At 38.0% G+C, this 21,304-nt stretch overlaps 1 long non-coding RNA gene across 1 annotated transcript; it reads left to right on the forward strand.

Moving 5' to 3' along the window:
- Positions 1–2,048: 2,048 nt before the first annotated feature.
- LOC149918287 (uncharacterized) lies at positions 2,049–19,722 on the forward strand. Its single transcript, XR_016466521.1, has 4 exons — positions 2,049–2,107; positions 3,978–4,014; positions 18,971–19,050; positions 19,362–19,722. It is a non-coding gene; the product is annotated as an uncharacterized LOC149918287 (long non-coding RNA).
- Positions 19,723–21,304: the final 1,582 nt, after the last annotated feature.

Genomic DNA, 21,304 nt, shown 5'->3' on the forward strand with positions numbered 1-21,304 from the left:
ATCTTAATTATTATCCAACCCTGGCTTCTAGCCCATTGTCTAAACACTTATCATAAGCCATGTTTAGACTGCAGCAATAACTGGCTTTATCTGCTGTACAGCCAAGGAACAAAATGGAGCAGAAATAAAATATCACTGAAGGTCATGAGTCTACATTACATTTATAATTTGGCAGAGTTTTCAAATACATCCTAGTCTTTCAATTCCCTACATTCTAGGGGTTTATTAGTTTAGACCTATCAATTAACTCTAGAATAATTTTGTTTGTTGTCTGGAATTAATCACTCAAGCTACTAACTACTACAAACTACTACCATGTTTATGGAGCTGTTAGAAGAGTTCCCAAATTTTCACTTACACTTCGCTTAAAAATTTAAAGAAAATATGACTCACAGACCATTCATAAGCACATCAAGTATGAAAACAAAACATAAAATATGATGGAGAATATTTTGTGGAGGAAAAATATGGGGAAAAATAACAAATTAACTGTTCTTTGTAAATGTGAGAAGGGCCTACTACGTGCTTTAGTTAAAAGTCCAACACTACAAAATCCAGTGCTGAATGAAGAGCTGCTTGAAATATTTTGTGACTATTAACGCGTTTTCTCAATTCATTTCCAGATTTAAACAGAAATTTTAAAGATTTGTATACATGTATTCCCCTTCCCAAATCCTGCCTAGATATTCAAACTGGATTTAAAATAGAAACTTATCAGTATGACAGTGTCTTCAGTGGATCTATTAGTTAAACTGCTTTTGTAGTCTTTATATGCAGGAAGTGATCTAAAATGAAGTGTGACAACTGTGAAGTTCTTTGGTTAGAATCATTTATTTCATTAAGGGGATTTGTATAACATACATTACCAAACCTTGCCTATCATCAAAATGCTCATAGTGAAATCATGAAATAATTTTGATTGGAATTCCTAGACCAGCTTTCTGGACTAGTAATATGAGGCTAACTCTAGCCTTAACTTAGGTCACTCAGAAACCAGAAATTCTCCAGATGCCTCTTTATTTCCATTAGCCATTGTGAATACAACTTTTTGTCGTATTTACCATCAAGACTTCCCCCTCTGCATTTGGTGACCATTGCCTCTGAGAGAAGTTCATCTATGTCCCCTCTAGACCTCCCCCCTTGCCATCAAGTGGAAGACAGTAATTCAATTCACCCTTAGGCCTCCTGTTTTTCCACTGAACAAGCTAAGGAGATCCCTTAGGAACCCTCATAACAGGTTCATGACCCTCATCTGACCTCCCATCCATGCGCACATTTCTCTGAGATCCCAGGAGACACAAAGCTTGACACAACACTGCACAGGTGCCATTGTAAACATCACCTCAACAGCCATTATCACTTCTCTTGACTTGCAGCCCAGTGTGCCCTTAGTCCTTCTCCTGTAATCACATTTTAAGACCAGTGCTTACAAATATAGAAATCACTTTGAATATTAAAGAATTAAGTAACAAATTATTGAAAATATCTCAAAGTTATACTTTTTCTCTGAGAATCCAGTTTGGGAATGTCTCTAAATTGTGAGAGTGTAAAGGTCTGTACTCTTTCCTCAGAGTAGTTTCATCCCTGTCAACACACCAAAGTTTAAAAGTAAAATGAAAGTACTTCTGAAAGAATTCAGGGTTAGCTCATCATATTTCTATAGAAATCACTGTTTTCTTATGTTTATTTTGTTATAATTTTGCTTTATTTTAAATCTGAGAACTTTAGAAATACTGAATAAGATGAAAATTTTTCTGTTGGCTTTGTTTTAAATTGAATATATTTCACATTCTATTTTAAATTATTTTCAACAGCTATATCCACAGGAAAAAAAAAAAAAAAAGAGGAAATTAGTCTGTCTTCCCACCAGGTATGAAACTTCCTCTCAGACTGAGGTTGAGTCCCTCCCTTCCAGGAACACCTGAGGGAATGCAGCTGAACTGCTTTGCTTAATTAGTCAGTATATCTGAATTTAGGATGGAGTAGCGCTCTTAGGACAAGCAGTATAAAAGAGAGTTGGCATTGCTTAAGAGGAGAGACTGACTTACTGGAAGACTGTGTAGGGGCATGAATGAATGGATGAGTATCAGCCTAAATTAAGGATATAGTAAGTAGAAGACCATATTTAATATTATTTTTGAATCTCTGTATTTATACATTTGCTTACAAGCTGAGGTATTGAATTGAGGCGTGCTGACTTAATTTGTTAAGGGTATGTGTAGGTGATTATTCTGTGCTCTTTTTCAGTCTTACAAGCATACAACATGCTGACATGGGTTGTGATCTATGTAGAACTCAAATGACCAGGCCTCTTACATTCTGATTTATACTTTATAATGGTTAAACTATCTCTACAGGTACATATATCTGTTTTACAGTTCAGACAAAGACTTAATGTGTGTGATTCTTTTTAAACATACCTACTACAATTGTGTTGAGGATTTCCTAATTCAAGGATTTTCTTCTATTTGTGTGTTAAGGTAGACATATCTTAATATCCAGTACTCTACTTAAAATCATCTTAAATATCTTTCTAGATTGGAAAAGAAACATAGCTAAGAAATTATAAATACTTTCAAAGCTTACATATAATATACACTAAAGCTAGAAAATATTTATCATCCTTGATGTACCAACAGTCCATTAAATTCTTCCTTATGGAGAATAAGTCTATATGGCTGAACTGCATGTATACTTGAGTGTATACTGAAGTTTATAGATTTTCTTTCATTATTTCAATAGGTGAAGCATCCAGGTGTTAGTCCCTGGATTAAACCCTCAATATATTCCTCAGAGAAGCCTTTCAGTTACAGAAGGCATCAGCACTGTCTCTTGTGGTCAAGGATTAACTGAATACTTATACATTGTCTTCATCTGCAGCCTGCATTCTCCCAGCCTTTATCTAAGCTCAGTTTAACTTATTCAGGGTGGATTTAACAACTTGTTAAACTTAGCTTGTTATCTTGTCATAGTCAGTGTTTTGTCAGTGTTCACAGGAGAAATCTCCCTAAGATGCATTGTAGTGCTATCTATACGTAGTCTATTTTTTCTTGACTGTACATACATTTATGGGGACTGCAGGAGCACAGCACTGAGACTCCTGCACCAGTGTGGAAGGTGAGGTCTGGGGCTTGGTCTCTGTGCTGTGCCTTTCCCCACCTGCAGCTCTGTGGCCACTAAACTGATGTGCACTGGTGTGGCTAAAACTGTCCTTATCTCCTATAAATCCAGCTGGTGAAATGATCACTTGGTGACTGAAGGTTAGTGGGATTATACAGGGTTTATTTGGTCTATTAGGTTTAATTCACTGCAGGGTTTAGATGGAATTGGAATATTCAAAACTGATTAGAGCCAACTTTAATTTTTAATCTATTTTATGTTTTAGAACAGCCCTTCAGCATGGTGGCTCAGAGCATCCCACAGGATGAGGTTTAATTGTGTCTTGTGACTAAGTGGGACTTGTTCTCCCATTTGTTGTTCTCACCTTATGTACTTCACTCAAAGTGCCTTGCACTCCCTACTAAGGAACTACTTATCTTCTGGATAGAATTCTAATCCTGGGGCTTGTAGGCAATACTATGTAAATATTTAATGTCAATTATAATGGCTCTTTGGGGGAAAAGGGTGTATTATGCATAATACTTACTGGCACTGCTATTACTGTGCCCTGGATCCAAGCCAGAAGATATGGTAGATGTTAGAGGAAGCACACTTAGACCCTTGTGACACTAATGTGAATACAGCATGTTCTCTATCAGTGCCTCTTCAAGTAGTGTGTAGTCATTTTGGATTGTACCGCCTCAGTGGAAGTTGTCAATCTCTGATGGTCAAATCCAAGGCTGAGCTGCAGGAAGGTGATTTGAAAGTAACTTGGAAGAGCCAACTGGATTCAGAAGTCCAATTCGATTTTAATTTATTACTATCCACGTGACTGAAGCTATAAAATACAAGATTACTTAGGTGAGCTTATTTTTCAGGTACTCAGCTTGTTTCTCCTGCAGAGCTCTCTACAAGGTAAGGTCAAATTTAAAATAAATAAATAAATAAAATAAGACAACCATGGAACAAGATATACATAGATAATAGAATAAAAAATATACATATACTTTTATCAGTGTTTTAATGTCTATCATGGGAAATTCTTCTATATTTACTAGCCCAAAGACCTTCTAAGATAAGTGCTGTTGTACTTCAATTAAAGCCTCAGAAAGACAATTAATCTATTGACAGGAAAACTAATAAACAAAGAAAATAAATGCATACTTTTCCTGAAGAATGATCTTTTTTTCTCTCATGTAATATACTACATTTAAGTGGTTAATATTAAGCCAGCTCAGGTGCTGTAAATTTCTCATTGCCTGCTGACTATGTTATTTCTTAGTTACCACTCAGCTCCTTCCGCTTCTTAGAAACTCAATGCTAAGAGCTTATCATCCTCATGTGGGAATTAAGTGGAAGTGCTGGAGAGTGGAAGACATTTCTTGAGGAATGGGTATTATAGGGTATTTGGCTGCTGTGCTTGAGGCCTTAGCATCTTTCAGCCAGTGGAGAAAGCTGGCACACGTTCCCCACCTCCATCAGCAATGCACTGACTGAAAGCTGACTTGCAGACAGGGGTTGCTGTCTTTCCTAATCTCATCCTTTCTGCTGACTGGGAGGAAAGGAAGAGGCACTTCACGTTTTCATTGCTTTCCTTGTGTGCCAGCACAGCAGAAGGTGCCCAGCAACCACTCATCTGTTTACTGGTTCACCAAAGGTTTGTTCTTAAGGGAAATCTGATTCTGAGAGAAAGCTATGCATGTAATACACCTTCTATCTTCAGAAGGCATTGTTCTGAAACCACTAAGCTCCTCAGAGATGGAAGACACCCTAATGCTTTTTTAATTGCTGCAAACATAGATTAATCATATGCTAACTTGATATGTGGTTCTGTTGCAAATTTCTTCTGTCTCCAAGTAGAGCAAAATACTCATTATTTAAAAAAAAAAAAAAAAAAGTCGGGAAGTTTCAAGTCTTTGGCACAAAATCTGAGTCTTCATCTTGTGGTTTGGAATAAGCCTACAAAGAAATAATCTTACAATAGTAAAATCTGAAGAAGAGCAAGTATGGTGATTTCTTAATGTATTTAGTAATGTGTATAGAAATGTGCAATGCACAAACAAGTCTGTATCCTTTCTCTTACTTAAGAGTGATTTGTGTAAGATAATGAGAATCTCTCCACTGGATCTAATGGGGTATGGTTTAAATCAAAATACATTCTTAAAACTGTGAAAGATGTTTTCTCAACTGGGAGGCAGGGTTGAAAGACTTGGTACAATATAACCTTGACCAAGTATTTAAGATATGTCTCACTCAGTCACAGGATCTAATTCTGTATATTTTATTGTACATATGATGAGACATTTCTTAACCAATGGGCCCAGTTCTATATTACATAGTCTATATATGTTGACGCTAGAAGAAGGCTTTCATAGAAGAAAGATTTTCTTGTAGATTTAAGCTGTTCTCGTGTTAGTTTAGTTTTAAAAAAGTCTACTGTAGAGTATTAAAGGCTTAAGGATCTGATCTTTTATTCCTTATTTGTTATCTCCTGAGTCCCATGATAGAAGAAAAACAAAGGAAGCTGTATAAAACAGCCCTTTACTTATGTACCTAGTGTGTAAAGCAGGCAATTATCATTAACTGCCCAAGAAGATCTGAAAAACAAACCCATCTTCTCAATAAATTTTGTTAATTTGCAGTAGATTTTCATTTCAATCTTTTTAAGATGAACAGTACGCCAAGGCTATAAAATGCCTTACTTCTGCAAGGGCCTTTCTTCTTCAGGGGTAGGAGGCAGTAACTGACTGCACCAGAAGTGAAGACAGTAGGTTTGCTTATGGGCTTATTTTCAGCTTCCTTTGTATTTGTTTCTACATACCTGTTAAGAAATAATCTCACCTGCTCTTCCCAGTGCTTTGGAGTTCTGCATAACAGTTTATTCCTAAAATGTTTCACTTGGAATATGTAGAAACTTTATGTGCACTCAATCATGAAGCGCAAAGAGAGAAGTTAGGCAGGTGAAGCCCCTTAATTTAGCAGTGAGTGAGACTGTTGTAGTGAATGTAGTTATGTGTAATGAAAAAGTATGTGCAAAAATGTGTTTAAAATCCAAATGTTTGCATTAGTCTCTGATACCTGAGATGGTTGCCTGCCTTGTTCTGTACCACTGAAGCAGGACAGCCAGCTTTTGCATGCAGCTCTACTTGCTCCTTCAGCAACAAGACCTGGTTCTTCCCAGCTACTTAGGCCAGACAGCGTTAGTTCTCCCTGTAACCTTCACCCATGTGAAAGCAACCTCATTCCTTATTCACCCCTTCCTTTTCTCCCTGAATTGGAGAATAATATTTGTCCTCAGGCTGTGGATAACTTGTTCCATGTTTCCTGGCAGTGAAGGAGGGGAGAAGAAGAGGAAGAAAGTAGCTGTAAGGAGAAAACCAAAGAACTGGAAAGTCTGCTGCTCAGTTCTGATGATCTGGGTTGGTTTGTTTGATTTTTCAAAATCAAAGCCCCACAAGCAGTGCTGTGCAGAAGCATGAGATGGCTGTTCCCATCCAATGCTGGAGGATTATACCTCAAGGGTGTATGTTTCCCAGTGAGTGAGTCCTTGGAGATAGAAATCACTTCATAGTTCATAAAACTGTAAATCAAATTGCTGAATATAAATATTCAGTCCCTCCCTATTGTAAAAACAATGATAGATTTGAAATAAAAATGAACTCCCTATTTCTGATCCCAGGCTGTATTTCAAACTGCTTGAAAAGAATGTATTATTACTGCTGGCTTTTAACTCAAACTGAACTGGCCTATGAACAGGAGAGGAAAGTGGACAAGTAATGAATCAGTAATGAATCATTTTGTCCCTTGTAGAGGAATCTTACGAAGGGGCATTGGTTCTTCTCATGGCTTTGTGTTAGTAGCCAGAAGTTGTTCCTCATTCCTAACCCCAGTGCTAAAGTGTATGTGCCAATGAAGCTTTTGACTCATCCTTGACTTTTATTGAGAATAAACTTCTTGAACAAACAATGCATACAATGAGAAGGAGGAAAAGTCGTAAAGATTTGTTTAGCTAGGGAGTAGTCAAATCCCCTTGCTATAATTGTAGACAGACTTTCAGTTGCACCATGGAGTGTGAAGAAGAAACATTTATTATTTTAATCCTGCAGCTTAATTTACAACTTGCCAAGATAGAGGATTTGAGGTTTTTGTGGTCATGAAGCTATTTTGCATTATTAATTAAATTTTAAATGGAAGCATAAATAGGAAATACTGGGAAACATCTGGATTTTCAGCTGAAAAATCTTCTTATTCTATAATAGAAAGCTGTTCCAGTACAAACTTCAGCAGATAGCAAGATCTTTTTCAGAAGAGCGAAGAAGTAATTCATTGGAACTCCTGAGAAAATGAAGCAGATATAGTGAGATCATAACAGAACATGTATTGCCAGAGTTTGGTATCAACTTTTACACTTAAAGGTTTGGAGTAATCTCAGACTGTTACAGATATGGAGTGGTTCTATTTCATGCAAAAACACTAAACTCCAACTTGAGGAGGAGAATAAACTATAGCTAAAAACATTTTGTCTGCTGAGCTGTTGGTGTTTCAAGGTAATTCCTGTAGATGTGAAAGAACATGTAGAGAGAAAACTTAAAAGGAAGTAACAGTCAGATTCCTCCCTCTTAGCTACTGGAAAAAGAGGTTAAGCAGTATGTGATTAACAGCTGTAAGGTCTTTTCTCAATCTGTGTAGTTACTTCAAGCTGTTGCATCATGCCTTTCACTGCCCACATCTGCAGAGTCCCTCACTCTAATCACCAAGGATTTTTTAGGAACAACCTGTATTGCTAGGCAAGGTAACATCAGTTTAGAAGTGGTAGTGAATTAAGATGGGTTTGGATGTTCAGTGTCTAAATGTGGAGTTTTGTCTAAGCTTTTGCCTACAGCCAGCTGTATCAGAGAAGTGTTGATATGGGGAATAACACCATATTTTATCTGCTGTCCTAGAAATCCACTGTTAGCCAAGAACTTGCATAATACAGACAAGTCTCGATTTGGGCAGAGAGGGCTGTGGCTCATGTGGGACTCATATGCGCAAGTGTGCGTCAGAACAAAGATGTGTATGTAAATGTGCTGCAATCTAACATCATCTGAGAGATTATCTTGTCCTCGCATCTCTTATCCAACAGAGGATCTTAAGCTTTAATCAATCATTGTAGGTCAGGATAGAGGTTACTTGATGAGGTTTGAATGCCATAGAGTCTGATGTGATTAATAGTGTTTGGTATTAGTATTTCCTGTTCTAGATTTTGGGGTGAAGTGTGAGCACGGGTGATGTCTCTAAAAAAGAAATGTGAGGAACAACACACTATCTGTTCTTTACTACAACTAGGGCAGTATTACTTATATGCAAAAAGGACTTGATGAGTTAAAACTAGTTAAAGCTTTGTGCAAAATCAACAATTGCATACTGTGAAATGTTGCACTTTTTCTCTGTATGTAAAGGATAATAAGTATTAATCAAAATGACCAAATGACAAAGTCATGAGGATGTGGGGGCTGTAGGCAGAACTGAGCATCGTGCCCAGTCTGGCAGAGAGGTAAAAGGAGCTGAGACTGGGTTACAGCTTCAGGAATGAGCTCTGTGTTTTAAGTTCAAATGATGTGAGAGGTTGAATGGGGAAAGGCAGTACAGAACAGCAGCAGGAGACCAAATGGAAGAAATAACGTCTTCCAAATTTCTGCTTAAAAAGAAGTATGAAATCTCTCTAATCTGCGAGAGAGAGCATTTATGCACTGAACTACCTCAGGGAGTTACACTTATGCAGCATATTCCACATGAAGAACATACATATACCTATGGCACCTGGCATATGTGCTCTCCTAAAGCATAAGCATTTATGATAGCAGGTATAATTTTCTTTGACACACTAAGAATTCATACAGGTGCAACAGTAGCTACATTAAATTCTGTCCATGTGTTATTCTGGCATGCTAGATAGCTGTTTCTGGCAGGCTATCTAGAAGCTACGTGTCTCTTTTGAAACAATGATTATTAGACAACTTAGTTTTCTACTGTTCAGGCTTCCCTGGGTTACGCTTTACAGCCTAGTGAAATAGCCAGACAATTTTCCTACTGTTATAAACTGTTTGAGATTTGACATCAGGCTAGGATAGAATTTAGGGATAGAGAACACAGTCCATACTAAGTGGTGAAACATGATATTGAAGTTCAGTTTAGACAAATTAGTGCTGTTTCCCTCCTTTGTGTCTTTTCTCTCTACAGCTCTTAGGATCTTGAGCACAAAGTTGGAAAATATGACTGCTGTGACATTAACATGTTTGCTTGTAGATTATCTTGTTCTGGCACAGCTGATAAAAACAGTCTTTGGTTCAGTTTGAATGTCATACTGTTTGTTGGTAATCAGTAATTAAAACATGGAGTGGTTTCTTTGAAACACTGTTGCACATTTTACACTATTTGATTTAAAGTTTAAATGCCATGCAGACAACTCAGGGATAAGAGTAATAATTTATCTTCATATCGTTATGATCCATAACGTTATGGAAGATCACTAAACAGTTTTACACTTACACATCCATTGAGCTGATTTTTGTTATTTATCAGACTTGCTGGCAATGTGCTCAGAATTTAACTCTCAGTGGAGTGGGGATGAGAAGGAGAAAATATGCATAAGATCAGAGAAGTATTGACTGTATGTATTGCTTAAAATTTTCAGAAGTTCCTGAAAGACATATTTGGCTGCTTACAATTCCCTGAATGGCTGAGCTGATTTTAGACCAGACCTATTCTCACTAATTGAGACTATTATATGTATGTATTGCTCTCTATAACTACCTGAAGGGAGATTGCAGTGAGCTGGGGGTCGGCCTCTTCTTTTGTAAAACTAGTGATAGGACAAGAGGGAATGACTTCAGGCTGCGCCAGGGGAAATTTGGGCTGGATGTTAGGAAATACTACTTCTCTGAAAGAGTGGTCATCCAGTGGAATGGGCTGCCCAGGGAGGTGGTGGAATCACTGACCCTGGAGGTGTTCAAAGAAGATTTGGATGTTGTGTTGAGGGATATCATTTAGTGAACTATTGGTGACCAGTGGATGGCTGGATTGTTTGATCTTGAGGGTCTTTTCCAACCTTGGTAATTCTGTGATTCTATATATGTATATGCACTCTAAGGGTCTCAAGAGCATGCCTTACACACCTGATGTGCCAAAGCCATTGTTGAGCAACGTCAACAAACAAAATTACTCTGAAAGTCAATTGTACATTCAGTTCTCTCAAAGGTTTTGTCTGGAGAGGAAAATAAAGCAGGCATGACAGACATATGATATTTAATACTCTGGGTGGTATTACTCCACTACAAAAACAGGGTAGTAAAAGAATCTATAGACTTTCACATATTTAAGATACTTCCTGTTCCCAGACTTTAAGTATAGATAGCCAAGAACTGCCAAACTTCACCCATAGCTGTTGATGAACTGCTATATCTCAGCTGAAGGAGAAACAGTGTAAGAAATTGTCAAACAAAATGTGAGTGAGAAGACAAGAACGTCAATTAAACTATTCTGAAAAGGAAGTAAACACTTAAACAAGAATCATGATTCCAGCAATTTTGGGAAGCTGGAGATAAAGGTGAGGAAAAATAAAGGGATTTGGACCTACTTCCTATGATGTGGAGATTGGTGGCCCTGCACGCGGCAAGGCGGTTGGAGTTTAATGATCCTTGAGGTCCCTTCCAGCCTAAGCCATTATGATTCTGTGAGAGGAAATATCTAGAGTAGAACATATTGCTTACTGCAGTCTGGATCTGTAACAACACAGAGGCTCTTAAGATTTATTCTAATGCTCTGCTTTTCTTTTCTGCTTCAGGGAACCAAAGTGATCCCCAATAGATTCACTGTCTTCCCAAATTAAAATTTCTACCAGTCAGTTTGTTACAGTGTATATGCTGAGACTTACTTTTCTACATTTATTTGTCTACATGAACAAATGGGCTCATCTACCATATAAATCAAAAAGTGTCTTTCTGCAACTGTCTGCAGTCAGTGTTAGGTTTGACTACCCAGAGGAGTCTGTTAAGCAAAAGCTATTCTCACAACTGCTCTGCTTTTCAAAGTAACTCAGATTAGACTGAGCAATACATGTTGCAAATAATGGTGGCATTTGGAACTGCTTTAACATGTGTTGAAATTAACTTTGCAGAAGTAACTAAAGTCAAAAATATGACCAATGCCTAGTGTTTTAGCACTTGTGTAACTTGTATGTTGTTGTACCTCCTCTTGGTCTGGAGGTTTAAATTATGCTTCACAGATCTGGTCACATAAGAACCTTGGCTTTCATTACAGCCATGAGTTGAGGGACTCTATACTAAAAACCCAATTAACAATTACATATTTTCAGTACATATTCTGTACAGGAAATAAGTCCACAACTGCATACACTCTTCCTTAAGGACTAGAGTCTACTACTTGTAGATCCCTGTTTCTGTTTTCAGGTTTGTTTTCTTAACTAACAGTGTAAGTCTTATCATGAACATAATGTTCCTGGAAACAACAGTATGCAGTATAGTAACCTTCTTCCTGCATTTTCAAAATATATAGTCATGCACTCAGATATGTCAGTCACTGTCACATCATTTTGATATACTTCGCAATAAAACTTGAATCTTGTGAAATGATCTAGGTCCTTCTGATAATCTAGTGAAAAGCACTGAGACGAGGCAAATCATTAAGTAAAATTGTTCTTTCATATATTAGATTACACATTTTATTAGATAAAAATACTGTAGCTTGCTCAAATTGCAAATCTTCTGCAGCAAGAGTGGGCAGAGATCAACTCTGATTGAACTTAGAAGCCAGTATTTGAAGTCAACAGCTAGTGTGGGAAATATTTGAGCATAAGTGAGACAGAAGAAGCAAAAGGAACCTGATATGATAGCTGCCAGCATCAAGCCAAAAGGAAGTTCTGGTACTATCACAGGGTGCTGTGCAGATGATAACTTGATATCTGAGAAGCTGTACATACATTTGCTTGGAAGTTTATTCTGTTAAAAGCCAAACAATTTTCTCTCTGATAGAGATCCATTTGCCAAATGCATTAGACCTTTCAGTGGAATTTAAATACCTTCTCTGGTGTGCTTCCTTCAACATCAGTAATCTGTGTGTGTAACAGTGCAGTGTAAAACACTGTGAAAGTCCTTGGGTAGGCTTTCTTTTTCTTTTATTTTCTTTCAGCGGTAATCTGACCGCTGCAGTAAAAGCAACACAACAGGGAGAGCAAAAGAAATAATATGTAGGGACTATTTCATTGAGAATTTGAACTGGTGAGAAGTTATTCATGAAAAGTTGCACACAACCTTGCGTTCCAGGTCCAAAGAAGGGCAACAAGGATTGTGAGGGGTTTGGAGAATATGCCCTATGAGGAGAGACTGAAGGAACTAGGGCTGTTTAGTCTGGGGAAAAGGAGGCTGAGGGGAGACCTTATTGCTCTCTTCCATATCAGAAAGGTGCTTACAGCAAGAGCAGGGTTGGTCTCTTCTCACTGGTGAGAGGTGACAGGATGAGGGGAAATGGCCTTAAGTTGTGCCAGGGTAAGTTTAGGTTGGATATCAGGAGACACTTCTTTACAGAAAGGGTGGTTAAGCACTGGAATAGGCTCCCCAGGGAGGTGGTTGAGGCACCATCCCTGAGTGTGTTTAAAAACTGTTTGGATGTGGTGCTCAGGGACATGATTTAGCAGGGAATTGTTAGAGTTAGGGTAGTATGGTTAGGTTGTGGTTGGACTTGATGATCTTGAAGGTCTTTTCCAACCTGAGCGATTCTATGATTCTATGGTTCTACTGCTGCAGGTAAGCTCAGCTAAACCTTGTGTGAAGTAGAGCCTGTCACAGATTATACTTCCTCTCTGCAGGGTAAATATGGATGCAAAATAATGGACTTCAGTCAATGCTTCTTATTCCATAAGCTGAATACAAAGATGTCTTATTCATTTGAAGTCACTATGAAATAAATTTCAAATGTCTTCCTGGAATATTTTGTCCTGTTCAGGTAATTATTTGCACAAATTACACAAGAAGTTAAGTAAATTACTTAAGGTTAAGAAATGTTACTTACCATTTTGATTGAAAATTGACATTTAAATTTACTGCAGAAAAAATTCACTGCAACTTGCTTGCAGATAGGACAAAGCAAATCTTTTTATGGAGAATTCTTTCTGTCCATACTAGATTTAACCAGTCAATAGAATTCTACGTATGACAAATAAAAATACTATTTTAAACATCTGTATTGTCATCCACTTCCCTTTTTAGAGATCACAGTTCAAGTAACTCTGGAAATGAAAGCACGAAGTGAAAATATTGTTAGGTCAAGAGATTGCTTCTGGGTGAAGAGGAAGAACAACTTAGATGTGCTAAGAATTTATTGTTAGTACAGAATTTATGAACAATTGCATGTTTATTGTTAGTATAATTGGGATTTAAGAGCCTTACCTTTTCCCCCGCTCCTCTGGGTCCTAAGGTTGATGGTTTTACCCTGACTGGGAAGGTGGGGACAGTCATATGCATCTCTAGTCCTTGGTTCTTTCTTTATTGGTTTGCAGGTCCTCATGACATTTGAATTTACTATATATGGTGCCTTTGATGTATGTTAGGTAATATAACTTTGTTTTCATTGTTATCTTTAAAACAAGCTTTGTCCTGCTGCAGCCTGTGTTTTCAGCTAGCAGATGATAACTGCAAGGGAGGCCTTGAAACGAGCTGCCTTCCAAGTACATACAAGGCCTACAGGAAAGCTGAGGTGGGACACTTTGTTGAGGATTGTAGTAATAGGACAAGGGGTAATGGCTTTAAACTAAGAGAAAAGAGATTTACTTTAGAGAGTAGGATGAAATTGTTTACTCAGAGGTTGGATAGGCACTGGCATAGCTGCCTGGAGAAGTTGTGGATGCCTCATCTCTGGAAATATCCAGGTTGGATTGGGCTTCAGCAATCTGGTCTAGAGGGAGATGTCCCTGCCCATGGCAGGGGAGTTGGAACTACATCGCTTTCAAGATCCCTTCCAGCCCAATCCATTCTAGGATTCTTCACTGGTGTTGGATGGCATTTTTGGATTTGGGGAAGCAACTATGGAGAAAGGCATTGTCAGATAAAAGGGGGTGAGGGCACAGAATCATGGTCAGGAGGGCCAGTAGGTTAGACTGCAGCAGCCATGAGCTGCAGATGAAGGACAGGCAGGAGCACAGAGAGCAGAAGCTACCTGATGGCAGTGGCTCAGTTCAGCCAAGAGCCCTGAACTGCAGATGCTTTCTGGTGAAGTGGCAGGCCTAAGGAACTGAAGTCAACAAGTCAGCAACAGGCTGATGATCCCAGCACCCAGGACCAGACACAGACCAGCAATCTGCAGATGATTGCATGGTTAAGAGGCTGGTCTGAACCTCAGCTGCAAGCTTAATACTTGCTAGTGAGGACAACAGTTGGGGTCAGCTTATCCTGGACTGAGAACAACAGTTGATAACACCACCATGCCATCAAGAATGAAGGTGGAAGGGGGAGACGTCTGTGAAGCTTCTCACCACAGATCAGATCTCTCCTCATGGATGGGTGCATGCAATGCCTGCACCCATCAACCGTGTTGGCCCTGAGCCCAGGACATATTATGTGCTCAGAGCCCTGACTGAGAATGCTTGAAAGTAGTAATAACTAACAGACTTTGACCCCACTTGCCTTTGAAATGCAAAGCAGGCACTTCACCCCTCAGTTTCTCCATAATTTCATAGCACGTAGAAATGTAAGGGACTTTCACATTCATGTAATTGAGACCTACTGAGTGTGGCAAAGTATTTTTGCAATGTTTTTAAAGCCACAAGAAAGATGCTTAAATGCCTCTGGAAATCACAGTCAAAGATAGAAGGGGGCATGTAGGGAGGAGAGTAGGATCTAACTCACTCATTCTATCACTCACTCATTCCTCAAAGTGAGGCAAAAACACTATGTTCACAACATACTGAGTTGTACTATATTTACACACAAAGTTTTACTTACATAGAGGAGAATAATAACACTTTGAAGCCAGTTCTTACAGCATGTTGTCCTCCTCTTTTAGAAGGGATTATTTTGGTAATTGGCAAAGAGAACAAATGTTGAGCTGCTGCTTGCCAGGTTTCATGAATTTGTGCAGAGACTAACTTGTTACACAAATATCCTTGTGTTATTTTTAGTCTCTAGACAAGGAAAAGCTAGATATAGGGCCTAAAGCTACAGTTAAACAAGCTGAAAAGATCTGACCACTCAAAGCCAAACTGGGATTTGGGACTATTTAAAATAACCTGGCAGGTTGGATAGGGTGAAGGCTGGCAAAGTTTATTTTCCTAGCTTGATTTCCAGGACTGACCTTCACGCAAAAGCAACACAAGTAGATATTTCTACTCTGGACTTGCTCTGCCTCCTTTTATGCACATTCAGCAGTGCAAGGAATTCTTGGACTCTGGGCTCCAGCAGTGGCCTGTGGCTCCCAGAGAGCTGAAGAATGAGCCCTGTAACTCAAGTTCTGAACAAGCTGAAGACTGGCTGAGGATGCAATGCATGTAAAGAAGTTTTGCTTTATTTCCCCTTCTGCAGAGGTCATGAGTGATATTTAAGGCTGGAAGAAGTAAATCAAAAAGAATGATTTTCTGTGTACATCAGAACACAGAGCTTCATCTGGAAGTGCCTTGTTTTAGAATGTTAGTAGTTTGAACAATCTTTCAAAAAAGATCATTATCTCTCCTCCAAAGGTTTTGAGGGGAGTAGAAAACTAAATGTAACAAGAATTTTTAAATTCCTGGTTGGAAAACTCTTTCACATAGTTGTTTGCCTGCTGCTCTTGGGTGCCTATAATGAGGCTTCAATCAAAGATGTGTAAAGTCTTCCCCTGCCTATTGGAGGCAGATGCTACTGCTACTCAGAGAAGGGGGAAGCTCAAGTTCAGTGCTTTGCAGAGCAGAAGTTTCCTCACTTGCAACATCAATAAAGGCAAAAAATAAGCTGCTCAAACATTTCAGTTTTAGAAGTTTTGAAGATATTTTCTGAAATTCAGTGGAAAAACCTTAAATGAGGGGTCTTCTTTAGTACTGAGCTACAAATTCCCACCCTAGAAGGACTTTATTTTGGGGCATAGTCCTGATTTAGGTTATTTCCTATTCACCTGGAAAGAACATACATCCAGGAGCAACTCTGGTCTTAACTCAGGGCGTGACCTTACAGTAGAAAAGCTTCTACTTGTAAATATTTAATTTAACATTTACTAAATGGTAGGTGGACACCAGGCTGACCTCACTGGAAATAACTTGGCGAAGATTTAACTAGCTTTCATTTGCATGGGAGGTAATGCTGGAAATAACCCTAATGTAACAATAACATTAAACCCCAGATTTTTTTTCCCAAATGATGCCGTAAGAGATTTGCATGTGTAAATAAGAGAAAACTGTTAAAACAATGCTAATGACCAACACAGCAAAGGGAAATTATTAACCTCATTTTCCTTCAAAGAACTGACAAATACTCTGCTGTAGCTGATCCAAATCAGTAATATGGAATAATTAGTTCAAAATCTTTCAAAATACTCTGTATGTTCATATATTTATTGTTGATTTTGTTGTTCTTTCAGTTGTTGTTTTAGCTAAACTGTATTCTACTCTTTGAAACTTCAAGGAGTTTTTGAAGAACTGAAATCTGGTTTGGTTTCCTAATTTGAGACTGAATGTGTGAATAGACTCACCTGCACGGAAACAAACAACATTTTTAAGTGTGAACAAGTATTTCCACACGTAGCTACAAATATGGTATATTCTCTAGTTATTTATTTTTGACATCTCTAAGTTCGTAACACTGAAAAAAATCTTACTGAATGTGGAATCAAAATTTTACTGACTTCTCCCAGAATATTCAGTTAGTGAGCTTCTCACTTAAGCTTGCTTGCAAAGATGTCTTTTTCTTTTGTTTATAATTTCAATTTAAAATTAAAATGCTTATTTCTTGTGTGCTATCTAACAAAGCAATTCTTGTTTATTTGTCCTGTTTCTTGGTTCTATCTGTGTAAATTGCCCTTGAGTTGATTTCTTTGTATTCTTAACCAAGTAGATATAGGCCAAATTCATAAACTTGGACCTAAAACTTGGGAAAACTTGGATCAAGTAAGTAGTTTTGTTTGGTCTGACAGGATTATTTCTAGCACAGTGGGCTGCTCTTCTATCATAATAAAACTCATGTTTTGTCAACTGGCACGCCTTTCCAAAGCTTATAAAGCCACATTTAACTGCTTTTGTAGCATAGCAGTGCCAGCTTTATGGTCTCCTCTTACTTGTTTTACTGTCCCTATGCGAATCATGGGACATGCTGAGTAACGTGACCTTGCCACAAATGAGGGGTGCTATTAAGAAGTAGCACATCTGGACTGTATATTGTTAAACTGCTACAGCTTAACCACTTTGGATTAGTTTAAAAGTTATGAAGATTTCAGTTAAAATATAGACAGCATAAACTGTCAATTAGGTGTGCGTAAACCTGGATGGCATCTTTTGTCACTCATATCTAAGATACAAGATTCATTCAAACCTCATTTGCTCCCTCATTCTCATTCCAGATACTGATGAGAGGAATCTCCTATTTCCTTATAATCATCATAACATCTATGTTACAAAAGGTTAAGTTACAAGACTTTTTTTTTTTCTCTTAAAATTAAGATGTTGGATGCCAAGTTTAATGATACTTTTAGATAAAATTTGCTAGGAAATACTTCAAAGAACTTCTTTCCTGACCCAAAAAAAGTGATGTTTTCACAACAGCATCTTGTAGCTGGAGAAGGACACCCATGTTTATCTGAAGCAAAATGAATGGCAATATCTTTTGAGAAAATGTTTTTGTTTCTTTTATTGAGATTTACTCAACAGGGTCAAAAGAGATCTATGAATGCAGCCAGAATAATGATAACCTGAAATAGAAACCAGGTACCACCAATAACAAATTGAACAATGTTACTTCCAATCCCATCCAGAGTTCAGAATTTCAGCCAACTGGTGCCTCTCTGCCTAGTGCATCTTGGATAGTTTAGCATCTGCAAGCATACTGATAATCCAATTAAACTAGCTATCAATGCCCTTGAGGAAATGCTGATGAGCCTAATGTAATGTGCATAGGATTTTCAGAGTAAGTAATATACATGCTAACATGGAAAAGCCAAAATGGAGCACACCTTCTCATACCTAAGTGTTCTTATCTACACTTATCTTTGGGATATGCGGATCTGACAGCAAAGAGCAAACTGTTACAGCCTTGTTCTCACCCATGTTTTGCTTAGCACTTAAACCAACATTGATACAAAGTTCCTATCTGTGGCACAAAGCCAGAACAACAATGAAGTTAAATCTTTTTACAAGCTACTGTATTTTTTGTTACTATACAGTATGTTTTGTCTCCAACCTTTGAAAACCCTGTAAAGAGATGACTCCTAGCCAGTACTATGCACTCCTACATACATAAGTACTGGTCCAACACATCACTATTAAAAGCCATTTAGAGCACATGGAATGCTGTGGGTGTTCCTGAACCAGGCCATACGTAAATAAGAGTACACAAATGCAGGTCCTAGCCTCAGGCACTTGCATTTCAAATATCTATTGGTTCAAATGTGGGAAGTAAAGCCTTTTAACATTATGCAGCAGCAGAAACAAAGACTTCTTGTGTAGTATTGCAGCCATAAAAGGCAGCTAATTTTCTACTGGTTAGGAAAGATTTATTGCACAAATTCCAGCCTAACCATTTTACTTTTTTTTTTTTTTTTTTTTCTAATTATTGTTAATTATTTATTCATTCTGGAAAGGTATAAAAAAGCTAAAGCTGGCACTACGTTTTGTTCAATATTTTAAGTGTCCTTATTTCAGAGAGGAGGACTGCTGTAACAACCTTCTGAACGGGCTGAACGCTGGAGAGAACTGCGAGTGAAGAGTACTTTGGATAAGTGGTAAGTAATGCCTAGATGCTGAAGTGGATAGCTTGGAGCAACTTCTCCAGTTTGGCAACGGGTTTGATGTGGGCACAAACGGATAGCTTTATCTGCATACAAACCAATTTCTTGAAATGTCTAAACAAATGGTTTCCCGTGTTAGACAATTATTTAGCATCTGAATGAGCAGTCATTAGCTCCACAATCTGTCTTCTTCTCCTTGGTAATAGATTTCTACAGATCATAGCTTTAAATGTTCCATTAATTTATACATTAAAAAGCTAAACTTAATTTGAAATAGAACTTAAATTGTTTATTTTCTCAATAAGGATCATCTTATGACTTGTCTGGAATGCTGAAACCGAGATACAGAAATAATCACATTGTAAACACTTCAGGACTGCCACGGATACCGGGGATGAAAGAGTTATACGAGCTTTGTAATACTGTATCAATTAATTACTTAAGAGAACAAGTATTTCTGGAAGCTGGCGTGTCTACAGTGTCTGTTCTGCAGATTAACTCTTGCTAAATGGTTCAGTACCATAGGAATGCTCTGTGCCACGTTGAAGTCATGCCACGCCTGACTCCAGATGACACTTTAATATTGAGACCGTTTGACCTTTTATGCAAACAGTACGAGAAGCACGATCTCAGTTGCATAAGAATAGATCTATCTTAGCAACACTACTTGAGGAGAAAATAAACCCTTGTTATGAATGAAATTCCGTGAGCATATTTTACTCAGTTGGCAGTTATGAGGATCTAACATAAATTGTTCCTGATTTGGGTGTCAAAACCTATCGTTTAGCCTTGTTACCCCCTGCTGTATTCAATTTTTGATAATCAGTGGTGGATTTCTTTTGTATGAGTATGTATGTGCAATTTTCAGTAGAAAAGGAACAGACTTATACAAGTAGTTGTCATACACCAGTGTCAGATATGTGAAGCTGGGAGCACAGGGAAGTGCTGAGTTTAAGTCCATTACCTTGCAGGGATGGCTTCTTTCCTGAAAGGTGCAAGTGCTCAGCCATAGAGGATTTTGGCTGTAAGTTGCACAGAAAAATTAGCAGTAGTAGCTCTAAAGCACACAAGGTAGGTGAAGGAGTGAGATTTAAGCTTCTCCCCTCCACACTCTTTTACAAGAGTTTTAGATCTGAACTAAATAATAATAATAAAAATTAGTCTTCTGAATCTTCCTGTTATATTCAGTAGAGTGCATAGGAAACAAAAGCACTCAAGTTGGGAAATTTTACCTTTCAAATGAGAGAACAAGCGAAGGGAGAAGAAGCACCCTCACAAAAAGAGATGTTTGCAAAGTGAGATACAATCATTAGACATAGTCTATCATAGAATGGCTTAGGTTGGAGGGCACCTTAAAGATCTAGTTCCCACATTTGGATTGTTACGTGGTACAACAGGAGTTACTGAGTCAATTAGTGTTATTTTTATAGCAACATTTTATACCAAACCTTTATGATTGGCACTGCATTTCAGTGTTCCCTCTCTGTGAGAGCTTGTTCTTCCCATTTTTAAAAGAAACCAAGCTATTCTGTTCTATACCTGAAAAGGCTTACTCTGAGAAGTGTAAAAATTCATCAGCTGTAAGCAGCTTTTCTGACTTCCACATTTTCTCTGTGTGTGGCACTACAGTGTTGACTCAGACATAATATTTTAATAGAGGTTGTGTATTTTGTGCTCAGGAGACAGATGTGGAAGGATGCATGGCCATCAAGTGGAATTTTGTCACCATAACTTCTAACTTGCAGTTGAACTGCCTGAAGCTTGCTTCTGTTGTGCCTGAATCCTAGGTTAGAGTAAGCTTATAGAATCATAGAATCATAGAATCACAAGGTTGGAAACGACCTGCTCTAATGCTCTCACTTTGCAAGCTGCTGAGACATCCTAAGGTCTCAGCATCCAAAGCTAACAAATCACAGAAATCAATTGGATTCAATATATTTAAATTAAACTCAACATATACTTTGGTAAATAAACTGCTGGATGTGTAGGCAAACAAGTGCAGCTCTGTTTTTAATGCTGAAACAGAAGGAGCTGCAAGACCTAATGTAAGTGCACTATCCTGATTTTTTGCTCACCTCTCAACTAACTATACAAACTGGGGGGAGGAGAGACCTGTTGTTCCATACTCTACAACAAAAAATAAGACAATGTTTCTGGATCTATATCTTAACTAATTTCTCCTGCGCTAGCAACATGAACTGCCAGGGAGAATGCACTTGTTTCCCCCATCTGTTAAAGCATTTCCATG

This window comes from Phasianus colchicus, chromosome 4, assembly GCF_987193195.1.
Source record: "Phasianus colchicus chromosome 4, bPhaCol1.hap1.1, whole genome shotgun sequence".
NCBI lineage: Eukaryota > Metazoa > Chordata > Aves > Galliformes > Phasianidae > Phasianus > Phasianus colchicus.